This window comes from Mauremys mutica, chromosome 7, assembly GCF_020497125.1.
Source record: "Mauremys mutica isolate MM-2020 ecotype Southern chromosome 7, ASM2049712v1, whole genome shotgun sequence".
NCBI classification, from domain to species: domain Eukaryota; kingdom Metazoa; phylum Chordata; order Testudines; family Geoemydidae; genus Mauremys; species Mauremys mutica.
In genome coordinates, this window is record NC_059078.1 from 95,178,600 (window position 1) to 95,197,042 (window position 18,443).

At 44.1% G+C, this 18,443-nt stretch overlaps 1 protein-coding gene and 1 long non-coding RNA gene across 3 annotated transcripts in view; both read right to left on the bottom strand.

The window, feature by feature from the left end:
• The window catches only part of RNLS (renalase, FAD dependent amine oxidase), a 131,135-nt gene that overhangs the window by 51,056 nt on the left and 61,636 nt on the right, over nucleotides 1–18,443 (bottom strand). The gene's annotated exons all lie outside the window — the stretch shown is intronic.
• Nucleotides 11,054–16,953, bottom strand: LOC123374293. Its single transcript, XR_006581059.1, has 2 exons — nucleotides 16,814–16,953; nucleotides 11,054–11,730 (listed from the first exon to the last, which is right to left on the bottom strand). It is a non-coding gene; the product is annotated as an uncharacterized LOC123374293 (long non-coding RNA).

An 18,443-nucleotide genomic window follows, 5' to 3' on the forward strand; every position in this document is an offset into this window, starting at 1 on the left:
GACAGGGAAGCCAGAATCCCAGCCACAGGCTATAGAGATTACCTGGAACCTCAGCTGCCCATAAGCAGAGCCAGGAAGCTGTGCAGCTCAGCTGTTAGACTGGCACAGAGTTCAGGGGCTGTGGCAGGATTAGGATTTGCAATTTTGAGTGTGTGGAGAAGTAAAGAGGTCCCTCTGAAATTGTATGTGGAGCCCATCTGCTATACTGTTCTGTAGCATGTTTTTAAAAGAGACACAGAGAAGGGATACACTCTGCCTGTTTGAGGGGCCAGCAACAGAAATATTACTTGAACACAAGAGGTTCAAGGGATCTTAGCTGATCTTCAGTCTGACTGGGACTAAGAACATTGCTGAGAACAACTTCACTTTCCAGAAAGGATTGAGCAGAAAGCACCTCTGTTGTGGATACTACAGTGTTGCATAAGAATATTCAGCTAAGTAGTAGTGAAATAAAAAAAAGCTAATGGTGTACTAGGCAGTTAGAAGAAAGGAGTGGAATGCTGCAAAGGCTAGACTAAAAATCTCCAAAATGACAGGATGGGTAAAAGACACAGGACCCCATACAGACCATCCTACTATCATAAATTTCTGCCACAGTGTAATATGAGCCTCCTTATAAACCATTTTGTAAATCTACAAGTATTGGTCAGGGCTAAGGGAAGTAAGAAAAGACCATGTTTAGAAAGCAAGGAAAAAAGGTGCTGAGATAAAATAGTACTTTTTGTGGAAAGTTTTGTGGCCCCTAATTTTGCGCTTGTAAAAATTGTGTGAATTCCTGTCTGCATAGCAAATCTGCACACAATCTACCCAGTCTGTGTGGAAATGCAGTTCTTTGCATGTGCAGAAAAATATATCGGCAAATTTGTGTGCAGATGTTAATCTGAGGTCAGTTGAAAATTTGTCCCTTTACAGGGGTGAGTGAGAAAGTATTACAGTTTTGTTTGACTGTCATGTGTGAGAGTCAGATGTTTTCCAAGTTGTTGGGCATAATATCTCTAGCGCTGACTTTAATGGAATTGAAAATATAAGAATACACTGGATAATAGCTCTATGGAAATATATCAGATATGTATATATTATAGTTTGTGTTATAATTACAGTGACAATTGCTGTACAGTAACTCCACACTTAACATTGTAGTTATGTTCCTGAAAAATGCAACTTTAAGTGAAACAATGTTAAACGAATCCAATTTTCCCATAAGATTTAATGTAAATGTGGGGGGGTTAGGTTCCAAGGAAATTTTTTTGGGGCAGACAAAAGGCATTATATACTGTACAGTACTGTACTGTACTGTGGTGGGGAGGTGGCATCTCTCCAGCTGGCTTTGAAGGGGAAAGCGCCATTTCTATCTGGCCGCTGGCTGCGGGCTGCCCCAACTCCCCCGAGTCCTCTGGCCCATGCTCACAGGGCCGCATTCCGAATGAGGCTTTACAACTGCAGGCCAGGGTCCCAGGGCCCCCTTAGCCCAGGGCCCTGCAACCCTGCATTCCGGGTAGCCCTGCCTACCGGGGGGGGGGGTAGGGGGCAGCTTCCCTGCTCATTTGCTCCCTCTCAGAAAGTCCTAAGTGCCGCCAAACAGCTGTTTGGCAGCGGGGGGAAGTGCTGGGAGGGAGAGAGGAAGGGACCAATTTGAATGAACTCAAATCAGTGAGACTGGATACTATTCATCTGAGGGCACTGATGGAATTAGCTGAAGAAATCTCAGAGGTTCCAGAAGACTGAAGAGAGCTAATGTAGTGCTCAGCTTTAAAAGGGAGGAAAAGGAGGAGCAGTGGGCCGTGCCTGCGGACGGTTAACGTAAACAAAATGTCTCGCGGCCCGCCAGCGGATTGCCCTGATGGGCTGAGTGTTGAACGTGCCAACCGCTGGTTTAGACACAACAAATCCTGCATCTTGGCAGAGGATTAGACTAGATTAGGGGTTCTCAACCTTTTTTCTTTCTGAGACCTCCTCCCCCTCAAAATGCTATAAAAACTCCATGGCCCACTTGTGCCACAACTGTTTTTCTGCATATCCAGTAGATTAAAAGCTGTATTAAATGGACAGTTACACAGTTAAACACACACACAGGATAATATAGATACAAATATAAAAAACCTGTTTTTTGTTTTTTTTACTCAGTGTGAAACTTGTTGCTGGTGCTGATCAACAATTCTGTCAAGACGCGGGGGTATGTTTGACAAGTACATATGCATGTCATGGTTAGTGTTCATCCTGGTTCAGCACTTTGTTTTCAGTGTTGTCATGGCTGAAAAGCCGGCCTCGCATAAGTAGATGGTACTAAAGGGGATCAAAATTTTCAGTGCTGCAGAAGAAGCAGTGATGTATTCATTTGAACACACACCAAAATGTCTCCAGCTGAACCTGATTCCGAGGGATCTGTCTGATGAATGTCAATGAGCTCTTCTAACAGTTTTGATGGGACATGGGGTGGACATTTAGCTTCAATTTTCTCACTAAAGGGGTTTGTAGTCCACATGTGTGTAGCAGCTTGTTCTGTTGAGAGTTTGGGAAAATAACTATTAAATTTGGTAAGCAGACCACACAGATGCGCTGCTAGCTGAGGTTTCATTATGTCAAAGTCAATGTTTCATTCCTGAATGAAAGAATGTAAGAGCTCAAATATATCAGTAGTGCTCCCACAGAACTTTCCAGAGCTGTAGTTTTCTTTTGAATGCTACAATTCTTTCATGCTGGGCAATAAAATTAGTGTTCCCACTTTGCACAGTTTTGCACAGTTTTATTCACCTTATTCATTTACCTGAATATGTCTGTGAGTTTTGTCAACCACACATCATCTTTCAGCACTTCGGCAAGTTCAGGTTTCTTATCAGCTAAGAAAGTACGTAACTCTTCCTTGAGATGAAATGTATGGGCAAGCATTCTGCCTCGAGATAGGCATCTCACCTTTGTATGCATGAACAAGAAATGGTGCTCTGCACCAACTTCCTCACAAGGTGCAGCAAAACACCTGGAGTTTGTTGCTCTGGATTTAATAAAATTAACAAATGTTACCGCTGTGTTCAGAACACTGTAAAGACCTGGTTCAATATCTTTTGCAGCAAGCAACTCTTGGTGTAAAAAGCAGTGTCCAAATAGTGCGAGGTGCAACAGCTTTTATTTTTTGCACACCAGAATGCTTTCCAGTCATTGCTGCAGCTCCTGCAGTGCAGACCCCGATGCAATTAGTCCAGCTGATTTCTTCTGAAATCATAAAATCATCTAACAGTTTGAAAATGTCATGACTTTGTTGTTGTCTCAAGCTCTCTTAAAAATCAAAAACTCTTCCTTTATTTCCTTATTCCACACCTACCAAACTTAGGCAAGTAAATGGGACATTTTCAAAATGTCTGTGGATTGATCTAGTTGCATAGCAAAATCATTGTCATGCAGCCGATCAATACACTCTGAAACTATGTCTTCTGACAGAGAAGTGATCCGTCGTTTGACAGTGTCATTTGATATCAGTATTTTTGTCAGTACCTTGGCCTTCTCCTTTCCAAACACTTCCTTTATTTCAATAGCACACGGCATTATAAAGTCTCAGCAATGGTATGCAATTTTTTTTTGTTTTAGCAATTTTCTGTGCCACTATGTAGGATGAACTCAAAAACTTTTTATCAGCAGTAGTTGTGGATTTCATTACTGCTTTAGTATCAAGCAGTTCCTTGGCTTTCACTCAAAAAAAATAAATGGTGCTTATCCTTATAGATTTCATGCTTGTAATTGAATGTCTATGTAATTTGGAGGGTTTCAAATGTTCATTGGACAGTACTCGTGCACAAATTACACACTGCATTTGAGGTATATCTCCACTTCCAGAACAAATGAAGCCAAAATTCAAATAGCTGCCTTCATATTTCTGAAATTTTGACAGGCTAATAAGGGCTTTGTTCCTTACTCACATCACCTTCTTGGTGTTCTTCAGCCCTTACGGTGGTTGAACTTGAAGGAAGTTTGGTATCATTGCTCTGTGGGCTTTGTTTTTTTGAAGCTGATGGTCAAATTAAAAAGTTATCCATCTCTGATATTTACTGTTTATGCTTACAACAATTTTCCCTGTGCTGTGTAACTTGTTCTGCTCCCACTGAAATAGCTCCTTTATATCCAGTAAGCTATGGAGCTATGTAACCTGCAAGGCTGGTGTTAGACTCACTGGGACCAGAGCAGAAACCAGGAGTAAGCCCTCATATGCAAGGTTTCTTGGGGGCAGAGCCAGGCCTGGGCTGGAAGGCATTGAGACTGACCGACACGTTGGGTGGCCCCCACCCGAGGGGCTCACCTGTAAGCCTGAGCCCCACCTCCTGGGGATGAAACCGGGGCATGGGCTTGGGCTTCAGCCTTGCTGGGTGGTGGAGCTTCTGCCTGTGGAGGGTGCCAGGACTCAGGTCTTCAGTCCCCTGCTCCCAGCTTCAGCACTGTGGCTCCCTGCTTTAGCCCTGTGAAGACACCAGGGCTCATGGCTTTAACCCCACAGCTGCAGCGGGGCTCGTGGCTCCAGGCTTCAGCCCCACAGCTCCTGGCTTTAGCCACGCGGGGGACATCTGTGCTTGTGGCTCTGGGCTTCAGCCATGCAGCTCCCGGTTTCAGCCCCCTGGGGGTTGCCAGGGCTCCGAGATTCAGACCTGCAGGTCCCAGCTTCAGCCCCCCGGGGGGTACTGGGGCTCGGGGTTTCAGTGCGGAGGCTCCCAGCTTTAGCCCTGAGGGGGTGCCGGGTCTCAGGCTTCCAGGCTTCAGCCATAGGGCACTATGGATCCCCAGCGGTCCCCCTGGTTGAGAACTGCTGGACTAGATGAGCCTTGAGATCCTGTCTAACCCCATAATTCTAAGTTATAGTTCAAAACGACAATTTTGAGTAGTGATATGGTGTTAGGATACTGGGTCTTTTTTATATCTAGGGGGTTTTGTTATGAAAATATCACTCTTCTCAATTTGTATCTGTTTCTACTGGATGCTTTGCACTCAATGACTATCTGATTTAATTGCTGTTAGATACTGGCCTTGCTTGGGACCCTTGGTGCTGCTTTGGCAGTGCCAACACTACCCCAATGGAGCAGCTGTGGATTCTCCTAGCATGGGGTGAAAGCCTAGATGGTACTATGCCAGTTCTAAGCCACCCCTTCCTTGCTGATGTTGCATAAGTATGTTGGAGACATGGCCAGAGTGTGCTTAGGTGATCGCTGGTCAGCATAGCAGCCCCAGGGGCTGTTATAAGTAGATGGACGTTAGAGCATCCCGAGGGCTGCTCTAACTTATATCTGGGGATGAGCCAATCCCTGACAGCCCCAATGATCCCCCAAGCTGCACTGAGCAGAATTCTGATGCAGCTGACGATTTGCCCATGATTTCTAATGTGGCTTCTTTAGCATGTCTGTATTAATTCCCACCTCAAACTATTCAGAAAAGAAACTGAAACTGTTATCTCTTAGAAGGCTCAGTTGGAAAGTGAGCAAGGCTGTTTGGAGATGAATTTATTCTGAAGGAGGATATGGGACAGCATGGGCCACCCCGAGCCAGAGAGCAATCTGATGTCCTTTTGTCACATATCAGAGCAGCGTTTCCTATTTTTTTGACTCCTCGGCTCCTCCTTCAGGAAAATGAAACCAATCATGCTCATCTTTGATCCCACCACGTTAGCAGGGCAGTGGGAGGAAACTTGCACTGCCACTGTTCTGTGCTGCACTCCCCCAGCTAGTCCTTCACAACTAGTCCCCGAGGGGCATTTGGGAAATGCTGTTATAGACCTGGGATTAGGAAAATGTGCCCAGTTTTTAACTGATTTTAATGTGATGTTGCATGTCCTGCATTTGGATGGGCTAATCAGGAATGTAAAAAAGTAATTGGTGTGCCTTAGTGCCAATTACAGTTCCCAAACAGTGGATTGGGATGTCCCATTAAGGAGCACAGGTTTGAACGAATGAGAGCTTATATGTAATGTTTTATTTCTGAAGCTGTATACTTTCCTGATGCTTATTCAGCCAACAAAACATGCAGATTTTTTGTTTTTCTTCAACAGATTTGTTTAAGAAGATTTTATTTGCAGTGTCTGACTTAACTGTACAGTGGCAATGAATCTAAACTAGACAATTAGACACAAATTGCCTGGCCTAGTGGCAATATTTTTAAGCTGCTGCTGATTGCTATTTTAATTTCAAAAGGAAACTCTGTGGTTAAACCGTAACATAGGTATTTTTAGCATGAGGATCATGTTAACAGATTTGAACAAAACAGAACCAGTGGTATATGCAGCTCTGCTTAGTACTTGGACATGCCATATATAGTCTTACATTTCCTCACCAAATGCTACTGTACCTTTATTTGGGACATCAGTTATTCAAAATGGCACATTGAGACAGCCATACAATGAAGTCCGCTTTGATGACAACAATTTCTTTCTTTGTGAGTTTTTACAGGCATTTTATATTTCTCTACAGAACAATTAAAAGCTAGTTTTTAAGAGGCCACCAGTTCGGTGGTCATAAAGGACAGACTCTTCAGGCAACAACCCATTTGTTAATCATTAAGGTTTTTTAAGCTGACGCTGCGAAATGATGCTGGCCTCCTGCCACTGCACTGACCATTTCAAGCTGCAGACTGTTTTACTGTTTCTCTACTTGCGTAGGTGGTAGCAAAGGTTATGAGAAAGACATCATTTGCTAGTTATATTTCCTTATCAAATGTCTTCAGGGTTTGAAAGGCAGCACTGTAGTTAAATGCAGCTGCATTAATGTTTCCAAAGTAATGGCAATTTAAAATATTATATGCCCCAATACAGGCATATTTTTAATATGCAGAGTTTCCATTTGGGTAATATATTTAAGACTGCAACATAACGTTTAGATACAGGATGACAATTTACTATTAGTGAGTGCAATTTCTAAATCACTGCAGCCCAAAATGGCTTGCTATAAACTTTATTACCTAACGTTTGCGATACGTGCAACATTTGAAAAAGGCGTATTTATTAAGTTATACACTCAAATAGGGGGAAAAGATATTAAAAAGAATGCCAATACAATGAGTTTTATGATGGTCCTAGTGGGTTTTGACAGGTATTAGGTTTGTATACACATTCCATACATCCTATTGACAAATTTAATACACGTTCACTCTGTTATTATAAGATACTCCAGTACTTTTTCATAAAATAATTTACATTACCTGGCTACAACATAACGTGATCTGCTATAGTCAATCTTTACTGTAAAGGAGATGAAACTGCTACACTTTTAAAACAGTTTTGTTTCTGTTTGGCAGAAAGGGAAACCTTACACTGAAAACTCCGCAGACTGAAAATATGCCATACTGCCTCCTCCTGGAGGAAGGGCAGGTGATAGCCTGGATGAGATCGGAAGATGGTCTGTCAATCCCATAGGCTGGAGATCCATGGGGAACTATGGCCTGAATCTAATGGATCTTTGCCTTACACAGAAAGTGCTCCCCATACTGTTTCCCAACATGGGCAATATAGTTTGTTCGGTACCGATGTTGCTAGTAGCCCTTCTGGTGGCTTTTATACAATTCTGTCCCATCTGATGGAGGATGAAGCTGTAGAGCAAGTTAATGTTGACCCTGCTAATAGAAACTGAAGCAGCTGTTTCCCACTAAGTGAAAATGGGTTTCTGTTGGAGCATGTGCCCCCGAGACGCCACTCTCTAGGCCAGGTCCTTCCCCTCTCCCCAAAATTCAGCTGGAACTCTGCTCGCATTTGTTGTTGTTGTTGTTGCAGAGAGGCAGCTGGGAGCTATGAGAGTGGGGAAGCATTTTTCTCCCATTCTCTGCCCCACCCCAATTGTAAAGCTAACGAAGAATTGCTGCTCCCTATCACACCATACAGGGAAATATATAGCACTTACTTCTTCCATTAATGAGATGAACATGTCTTCAGCTTTTCTGTCTTTTTAAAGAAATAACATTTTTTGGAGATTTTTTTTGTTTGAATTTCACAAACACCTACAAAATTTCAAAACAGTATTTTAAAGTTGCATTCTGTGTGATGCAAAGTTGAGACACACCATTCCAGTCTCTTCAGTCTGGGTATACAGCCAATATTTAATCTTTGTAGGGCTATTGTCCACACTTATATTAGATACAGAAATCTGGTACTCATTTAGGTGAGAACAATCGTGTCCTTGGCTAACTTGAAAGTGCTTTTTAGCAGCCATGCAATATAATGTTACACCCTGATTTCAAATTTGGTTTATGTCTCATTAAAAAAAGCCTTTAAGAGTTTCTTTTTTAAAGATTTTCATCAAAAGTCTGCTCATTCACATAATTGTACCCTTCCCATGTGTATATCCTAAATCCTTTAAGCCATTCTACAATGTTAAAATGTCTAACAACAATTTTTTCTTTAATAAAAACTGAATATGCTTTCAGTATTTGGCTTTAATATATGCTGCATAAATCAGCATGTAGCTTAATGCTGTTCAGTGGAAATTATTTTAATTCTTGGCATGTTTTTGAGGAAGTGGAACAAGGGCTTTAGGTATTAGATTTCATTTTTAAAGGCAGGGTTTTATTTAAAGACTTAACTCACTTTTGTTAAATCTTAATAAAAATATGGCTGGATGATATTTGAATTAACATTGTAATATTTAGTCAGGTTAATTGGTATCTGTATATTTTAAATGAATCTAAACCAGATTGGTCATAGTGTTTGAAAGTCATATTGTGTACTATAGGTGCTGAAAAGCCAAAAGGAATAGAACCACGCTATGACTGGCACACTCACTGTGGATTACTACTTTGAGGGTGAAATTCAGTCCAGTGCAAAGGTCTCAGAGATAAAGGCAAGAGTCAGCACCACGTTGCGCAACGGATACTTGACAAAATTACTGTACTTAGTGATGAACGTGTGTGTGTGGGGGGGGGTTATGTCATACAGTCGTTCAATTTTTTTTTTTAAATTACCACAGACCTTGAAATTTTTACTATGGACACGTTGCTGACCCCTGCACAAAGGAGGAGATCCTTGGGTCATGTCAACTGTCCATAGTTCCATTAGTTAATGGAGCTATAACAGTTAAGAGCTGAGGATCTGTGCCAGAGCCTTCTACACCATTTTAGGTACACTGTAAGGTACCATACTCTGAAGGAGAATTTAACTGTAGTTTAGCACATCTGCAGGTTTATGCTCTTTTTGGAGATCACTATTGTTCAAAATTAAGTAAATCTTAGTTTAGAATGGGAGTTCAAAGAGAAGCAGGCCCATTGGATCAATGGAATCTGAAGTTTATAAATCTGAAGAAGCAGGCTATACGATCCACTTTGCAAGGGCCACTGCAAACATTTCCTTTTGACATCACCATCTACACAGGGGAGGAAAAAAACATGGAGGGGTAATTTAACATGGTAGTTTCCATCAGATTTTCTGAGTTGTGGGAGGCTTGTTTCCTTGCAGAGCAGACAGGAGCAGGACTCACCAATCCTGCTGATTCCTCAGATCTAAAGGAGTTTTCTGTAGCTCTCAGGCCATCCATGGAGGGTAGGGAGATACAAAGAGCCCCAAGAAACTGGCTAACTTTTTTTTTTTTTTTTTGTAAATGACAGGGAACATACAAGTCTTGCTTTTCATAACTCTGATTACTTTGTACGTTATTATCTTACTGTAGGCACAGCTTGTAATGACACCTGTAGTTAAGGTGTCACTTACACTTTCCAAAGTACCCAAACATAGTCTATTTCTCACCACCAGTGTATCTAGTCCTTAAAGTCCCACATGCTCTAATCTGTTGACATAGCACATATCATGCTCCAGGGCCTGCCGCCACACATGGGCTTTTCTTCAGCCTGCACCTGTCCTTTTACCAAGACAACCACCCCAGCTCTTCCAGCTGGAGTGCAATCCCATTCCTGCCAGCGGGCACCCTCCTCACCCCCGCCACCACAGCTTCTCTGCTGGGAGTTCATCTTCATCAGAGGAGCATTCCTCACTCTCCCTGGCTCTCAGCCCTCTGGCTCCAGTTATCCAGCTTGGAGATGTCAGAGGGCAAGTCCCTCCACTGCTCCCCTGCTTTCAGCCCTCTCTGGCCCTTGGCTCTCTGGCTTTGAAGGCAGCAGGCAACTCCCTTTGGCCTTCAGCCCTCTCACCCTGACTCTCTGGCTTGCAGTGATCAGCCACCAAACCCCTCTAGCTGCTCTTGCCTTCAGTCTTCACCGAGGAACCACCTACAGCTTCCTTCAGGGACCTCCTCTAGTCTGCTTGTCTCTGGCACTTCTGACCTGCCAATATCTTATTCCCAGGCAGCTCTCATCTGCCCTTTTCCTGACTAACCTAGGGAGCTCTCACTTCCCTTTTTTTGACTGACTCCAACTCACCAAGTATGTCATTTATATGGCCCAATTAGGAAGCTGCTTATGAGTCACAGGTTCACTGGCTTCTTCCCTCTTAAAGGGCCAGTGCTACCCTGTGACATCATGGAATTATAATCTTCAGATTGTGCTGTAACTAGCACTATAAAAATGTCAGATTAAACAATTAACCGTAGAGAGTACATATGCAAATCAGGAGGGGATGGATGGATTGATCACAGAAAATGCCTTTTTATAGGACTCACAGGATATAGACAGAAGAGAAGAAAATAAGGGGTATGGATGGCAATATAAATACCACAAAGGTACAAAGAACTTATTTATCATCTCTTTAGAGTTTCTTATGTTTCTCAATATTTTGCATTCAGCCAGCCATGCAACTAAATTCAGGACTCACTGGATTCTGTTCCTAGCACAGTCCCTGGGATAGCAGATCCACCTAAATAGTTAGTCAAATGGGGTAAAGCACCGAGATATGAAATTACTTATAAAACTATGGCCTCCTAGATTGTACAGGCATGAATGACCTTGGACAACAATGGTTCAGATGGCTCTGCTTCCGAAATAGCAGGAAAAAAGTCCCAACCATTATAGCTCTGTGCTGTGCTTTATACAACATTTGTGAGAACAAGCAGGAAAGCCTTACTGATGGATGAGAGGCTGAGGTGCAGATAATTGCTCGGAGTTTCAACAAACCAACAAGGCATCCTATAGAAAACACAAAGACCCAGGGGAATGCTGTTGAGGTGTTTATTGTTCATATTTTGAGTCTCCTGCTTGAACATGTTAGCTTGTGGAGTGTGTGTTGGGATGCAGTCATTGCAAGCACTCTCTAGTATGTGTGGGTGGTTGAAGTTTAACGTTCCTTATGTGCTTTTTGTAAAATCCTATCAATTATTTCAGCTTTGTCCACAGGAGTTTGTGTTACATCTATTATGAGTCATCATCACATTTATTGTAAATGGTTTTATTATGTAAGGACAGTAAAAAACAATGATAAAGTTATAAATGAAACTACTGGAAAATAGTATCTTTGTATCTGGAAATGCATATAACTACCAATCTTCTTAAGTAACCAACTATACACAAACCTTTTAATTTCTGCAACAGAGCAAACAAAACTCAAAATACAACAGTAAAATATTTCAAATAGAACAATTTAGGATGGGGCAGGTGCATTAAATTAAAGGCAAGTATCCATCTTTCCTCTGGATCTTCTTGCCTGCGTGGGTTCTTGGGTGTTGCAAGGCTCAAATGTTCTTGCATCTCAGGCTGGATCTGAGAGATGAATAGGAACCACGGGTAGCAGTGCTGCGGGGATGCATAAGTTATGAGTTGCTGCTGGTCTCAATAGCCAGTGTTGTGAAGGAGCTGAAGGACATGGCTGGGTCCCAAACGATGGGAATGCAGAGTCTGCTGGCATAACAGGAACATGTTTAGCAAGAGGGCATTCTGGCTCAGGATAGCATCCATGAATTGCCTCTGCATCCCTCTATCTTTTTCCATACTCCCCTTTGAATGGTGATGCTGTCCTTGGCCACAACTATGCTTTCCCTGGCCATTCTGACACTGTCCTTAGCCACTGTCACTATCTCCTGGGAGAGCTGCATTTCTTTATCCCCTGGTTCTTCATGTACAGCCTCCAACTCTCAACCAGTCTGGTTCTCCTCTGTGACTCTGCCATGAGTTCTGCAAACATCTTATCATGAGCCTCCCTTTTTCTCCCCCCTCACGTTGGCCAGCCTGTCAGCAGTATATAGAGGCCATGTCATCGATGGTCAGGCTGTTGCAGGTACTGTGGGAGTAGGGGGAAAATGTTGTTTGTTTGTTCATACCCCAGATAGTATGTTGTTGTTGTTGTTTTTTTAGTATGTATAGTGTGATAAACTCAGGACAGACAGCTGCAAGGGAGGGGTAGGAATCAGTCCCAGAAGGTTAAAAGGCCCTCCTCCCTATCAACTGGGAGGCAATTACGGGTCAATCAGGTTCAGCTGAGAAAGGGTTACCAAGGTAGCAATTAGAATCAGCTGAGGGGGAGCTACCTGAGGTTAATTAGGATCAGCTGATTCCAACTTAGGGCTGCCTGAGACCTTTTTAAACCCTTCCCTAGGAGGAAGGAGGGTGGCGTGGTGTGGCGGCTGCCACCGCCGCCGCCTCCTCCTCCTCACTAGTAGGAGAGGCAGTAGTCTCTCCCACAAGGGAGACATATACTCCAAAAAGGACTGGTGGAGGAAAGGAACAGACTTCCTCTGTGTCCCAAGGGGGACAAGATTACTCAAGCCTGTCTCACCAGGGCTAAAAGCAGCAGAGGCTGGGGAGACCAAGAAGATGCCTTGCCACAATAGGTATACTTTACCTCCCTGTTTCTGAGAGTGAGAAGCATCAGATGCTTCAGAGACAATGAACAGAACAGGGCAATGTTGAGTAATCCATCCCCTGTAGTCCAGTCCCAGTTTTTGGCAATTGGAGATTAGGAATACCTGGAGCCAGAGGTTGCATTCCTAATCATTTTGGCTAACAGCTATTGACGGACCTATCCTCCATGAATTTCTCTAGTTCTTTTTTGAACCTAGTTGTACTTTTGGCCTTCACAACATCCCCATGGCAATGAGTTCCCAGGTTGACTGTGTGTTGTGTGAAGAACTGCCTTAGATTTGTTTTAAACCTACTGCCTATTAACTTCACTGGGTGAAGAACCTAGTTCTTGTGTTATGTGAAAGGGATAAATAATGCTTTCTTATTCATTTCCTCCATACCATTCATGATTTTATAGACCCCCTATCATATCACCCCTTACTTGTCTCTCTTCTAAATTGAACAGTCCCAGATAATGAGTGTATGCAAATGTTATCAAACAGGATTAATTTAATTTAATCTGGTTTAAGACCCCTGTGTAGACAAGCTCCTAGTGGCCAAGAGGGCAGTCCTTGGGAAATGAAATCTGTCCCTCCCCACAACACACTTTTGATTAGTAAAGCAAGCTATCCAGTATAGGTCTACGTGATGGGACATCTGCCCCACACTGGTGGAGAAAGGGTTAAAAGCAGCCCTTAGGAGGCTGTGCAGAAGACAGACAATCAGAGCGGGGCTGCAATCAGCAGCCAATCAGAGCAGAGCAAGCCCATATATAAAGAGAGCTGCAGGACAGAGGTGGCAGTTCCCTCTTGGGAGCTGAAAGAGAAAGGACTGTGTCCTTGAAGGGCTGAGAGAACCACCAGCACCCTCAACAGAGCAGAGCAGAGCAGGGCTGGGCTGGGCTGGGCTGGGTCGGGTCAGGGAAGAGAGAGGGAGTCCACCCTGACTGGCTGGAAAACTGAAGTCCTGACACAGGAGCAGAGAAGGTGCTAGGAAACGGATGGCAGGGGTTGAAGGAGATGCAGTGCATGGCTACCACCTAGAGGGTCCCTGAGTCCCCCTGCCCCTCATCCCCATTTGCCATTGAAGGAAGGGGCCAGTGAAGGGCTGCAGTTTGCCTTTGAGGCAAGTGGCTAGAACCTTGGGCTGCAGTTGGCCACGGAGGTGAGTGGCTGGACAGAGGATTGCTGTTCCCCTGGAATGGGGGAGACCAGAATGGGGCATGGCTGGAGGGTTGTGTCCTGAAGAGGATGCCGTGATCCTTGAGGTGACGTGGGTCCACTGCAGAAGTGATGGTGGCGAGACACCACCGGAGTGGGGTGCCCTGCGAAAAGACTGAGCTAATTCCCAGAATGACCAGCAGGAGGCACCACAGTGGTGAGTCGGAACCGTTACAGTCTGATGGAATAATTGGCATTAGGCAAGGGAAATATCTGGGATCAGATGGAAGCATTATATGACATTTTATTTTGGAGCCTTTATCTGACTTTATTGCCTAAGTAATCATTTTTATTCTGTTTATAACTGGCACAAGCTAGTTCTTTCTGATGCCAACATTTGCTATGAAACAATGTTAAGTGAATCCAATTTCCCCATAAGAATGAATGTAAATGAGGAGGTTAGGTTCCAGGGAAATTTGTTTTTGCCATACAGTACAGTACTATAGTTGGGAGGTGCCTCCGCCTTACCTCACACAGGCACAGCCCACTGGCACTGGAGACAATGAGGCAGGCAAGGAGGCTGAAGGTGCTGTAGGCTAGGAGAAGCACGTTGTGCAGCAGCAGCGGCAGCTTCCTCTACTCTGCAAGCACCAAGGATGGGGGGCTCAACCCTCGGCCCACCCATTCCACCCCTTCCCTCAAGCCCCCACCCTTAACCCGCCTCTTCTCCCCTCCTCCCCCTTTACTCTGCATGCCACATCCTCGCTTCTCTCCCCTCCCTCTCCTGCCCACGGCAATCAGCTGGCTTGCGACGTTCAGGGGGCAGGAGGGAGGGGGGAGGAGTGAGGACTCGGCGTGCAGGCTCCCCTCTCCTCCCCGCGGCAATCAGCTGGTTTGCAGAGTTCGGGATGCAGGGGAGGGAGGAGGAGCCTGCGCGCTGAGTCCTCATTCTCCCCCCCCCCCCCCGAGTGCCGCAAGCCAGCTGATTGCTGCGGGGGGAGGAGGGGGAAAGCGCTGATTTGCAGGGTCTGCGGGTGGGAGGTGCTGGGGGGGCATAGGGGAGCTGGTAGGGGGCTGCCAGTTGTGGACAAAGCAGGCAGCCAAACAACGTTATAGCGAAGCATTGCACAACTTTAAATGGAGCATGTTCTTTAATTGAGCAGGATCGCAACAACGTTAAGCGAGAGGACGTTAAGTGGGGAGTTACTGTAGGTGTTTTTATTAAAGTAGTCACAGGTATGGTCAACAACTCCTAGAACATTAAAGCAGAGGATCTAGTCAGGGAGAGGTTTCCACCTTCCTTTGTTCATGTAGTAAAACGGCTGTAAATTAGATCTATATTTTACTCATGAGGTGAAATCATGTTAAATGGATGCTGGTTCACTGTATAATGATAGGAATATTAGTAGGTTGCTTTAGCCATCTAAGAAGAATAGGTCATTTGCTTCTCAAGCAACTCTTACTTCTGTAGGGAAATGTTGGCTGTTCATTCATTCTATTAGCAATGTTCAGAAGGGCTTAAAACCTCTGATTTTTTTTTCTTCTTTTTTAACGTTTTGGGTAGAATTAAATTGCATGGTACAATGATGTACATAGAGCTGTTTCACTGTTCCTCTAGTTCAGTTTTGACTGAGTCTGACTCTACATTGTCTCACTCTTGCTGTACCATTTATTAGAACCACTTTTTCTAAATCTCTTATGCTGCAGTAAACCTGGCTCTATTTATTGGCACCCAAGAGAAGACTAATACATTGCTTGGCATGACGATCCCCCATATACTTCCTTGGATGCTAATTTTGTTGAACTGGACTGAGAGAACACTGACACTGTTACAGTTAATCACTCAGCATGTGACAAGTCACAGCTGAAGTCATAAAGACTGCGTGAACTATTTATTGAACAACATGAACCGTATTGAGTTTTTGGTTTTTACAATACCCTAAGTAGATATGGCAACTACTTACTACAAAATATTTAGGTCACATACTTGCAGGGCTAGTTGTATAGCTATAACTACATAACTATGAATATGGTTTTAGTGTGTAGTGGTGTTAATATACAAAGAATACCTCGCTCTGCAGTGGGGAAGGAAGCTAGCATGATAAGCTTCTACTGCCTGTACTGGGGGAGCTGGGACCTGGAAAAAATAAACAAGCAGAGTGGTGCCAATCCCAGTAGAGTTAAACAGGTGTGATACTAACTCCAAGGTTGGACACTAGCTGGCTAGCCCTGTCATAAAGACACAAGGGGCAAGAGAGGGAGCTGAGCCTCAAGCAATTGACTTCCCAGTTTGACAAATTTTGTCAGGCAAGACGGCCTTATGGTCTGTCAGATTATCTGAGACCCCCCTCCCCCCCCATGAGATAGAGATTATATATAATCACATAACATACCATACTTTCAACACATACCAGGAAGAACATACAACAAACCTTATTTTAAATGTGAGAGCAAAGTCAAATTTTGATAAGAAAGCTATCTGTGATAAGCGAGGGACTCTGGTATGTCTGATGTACAGAAGTCCCTGGCATGGTGGGATTCTTCTGGTACCGACCGTCCCAGTGTCAGTGCCAGGGATCTTGTCCATACCAGTCACTCCGGTGCGGGATAAGGCGTTGGTGACAGTACCAGTGCAGACTTGCACATCAGCAGCACCTTTTTAGTGGAGTGCTTACTCCTGTCTCTTAGGGCTGGTCCACACTAAGAAGGGGGGTCGAACTAGGGTACGCAAATTCAGCTACGTGAATAATGTAGCTGAATTCGAAGTACCCTAGTTCGACCTACTCACCCATCCAGACGCGGTGGGGTCGAACTCCGCGGCTCCCCCGTCGACTCCACCACCGCCGTTTGCAGTGGTGGAGTACTGGAGTCGACCGCGGCGCTTCCGGAGTTCTAACTATCGCGTCTAGATCAGACGCGATAGTTAGAACTCCGTGAAGTCGAACTCACCGCGTCGACGGGGAAGGTAAGTGTAAACCTACCCTTAATGTAGATGACTTGGTGCCCATCTCCATCGGGTCCGTGGGCATGTCAGCGATAACAGCTGCTCTGGGTCTCCATGAGCCATGGATGTCGGACCTAGATTGTCTCTGTGCCAAAGATACCAAGTGAGATGGAGATCGCTTACGGCTATCTTGGGGCTCACTATGAGGAATTCATGTTTTCTTCTTAGATGACTTGTGAGAGGAGTCAGCAACTGGTTTCTTCCCCACAGCCCTCTATATCTAAGGACTGTGGATTGAAAACTCGTATCTGCCAGGTGACTGGTGGCGCAGGTCCTGGGAGGATCTCAGAGCTGCCTCTATGAAGATGATCTTCTGTTGGAGCTCTCTGCCCTTACAAGATCCACACTTTTGTTGGATGTGGCCTTCCCCAAGGCAGCAAATGCAGTGGGAGTGCTTGTCTGCAATCGGGATTGCCTCCTTGCAAGTGAAGCACTCCTTGAAGCCTGGTGAACTGGGTGTACCTCTTTGGGGGGGAGGGTCCCCAAACGAGGAAGAAGAAGCAGGAAAAAAGATTTTTTTTTTCCTAGGAGAAAGAAAAAAGGGATAAATAAACTACAACTACGCTAAGTTAAGAGGACAACTAAGTATCTAACTGTGAATACAGTGATGATCCTAATGGACTGTGAGGAGCTGTGTCTCTAGCTAGGGGCGGTTGAGAAAGAACTGAGGGGGATTAGCCAGCGCATGCTGGCTAGCCTTGTGGCACAGCACGAGGAGAGACAGTGCACGTGTGGGCCTAATGGACACTGCTACCAAAGTTCTCCAATCAGCGGCACAGGGACGCAAGCACTTGAATTTTAGGCAATCTGCCTTATCTTTTACTGCACAGTATTGCTTTGGACTTCATTGTTCCTTATTGCAGGATTAAAAATATTCATACACGTTGCTCTGTATGTCAAATACTGCTGCAGAAATGAATAGCTATAATTAATAGTACATTTCTGAAAATTTGGGATGGGAGAGAAGAGCAAGAACTGAAGGGAAACAGGCATAGTTTTTCATGCTTAATTTTGAACTTTCATTTCATGGAAAAATTAACAGTTCATCAATATATTTTAACTTGTTAGTGCGTACTGAGGCATAGAGAAAAGTTTCACATGCTTTTAATCCTGCCAATAGAGTTTATCAATAACATTCAACCAAACCCACAAAGCTTGAGGTGAATGTTGAAATGTTAAAAGGGTCAGAGAAGGTACAGAAATAAGGACAATGAAGACTGAATGCTGACACTCCATGCTTCACTCATACCTTCGTGTTGAGAATTAGGCTCTACACCACACTGCATATGGTATGTGAGATTACCCACATCCGGAAGTTTTATCTTTAACTTCACTGCTTTTATGTTAAATCAGACCCTAAATGTTTGTTTTAATCTATTTACCTAGTTTTTGCTCTCACCACTGGGAAAAAGGACTGCGGTGAGTTCTACCCACAGACCAAGATTTGGGTTTATAACCAAATACAATAGAACTTCAGTTATGAACACCTCTGAAATGGAGATTGTTCGTAACTCTGAAATGTTTATACCTTTGAACAAAATGTCATGGCTGTTTTTTTTTAAAGTTTATAATGGAACGTTGACTTAATACAGCTTTGAAACTTTACT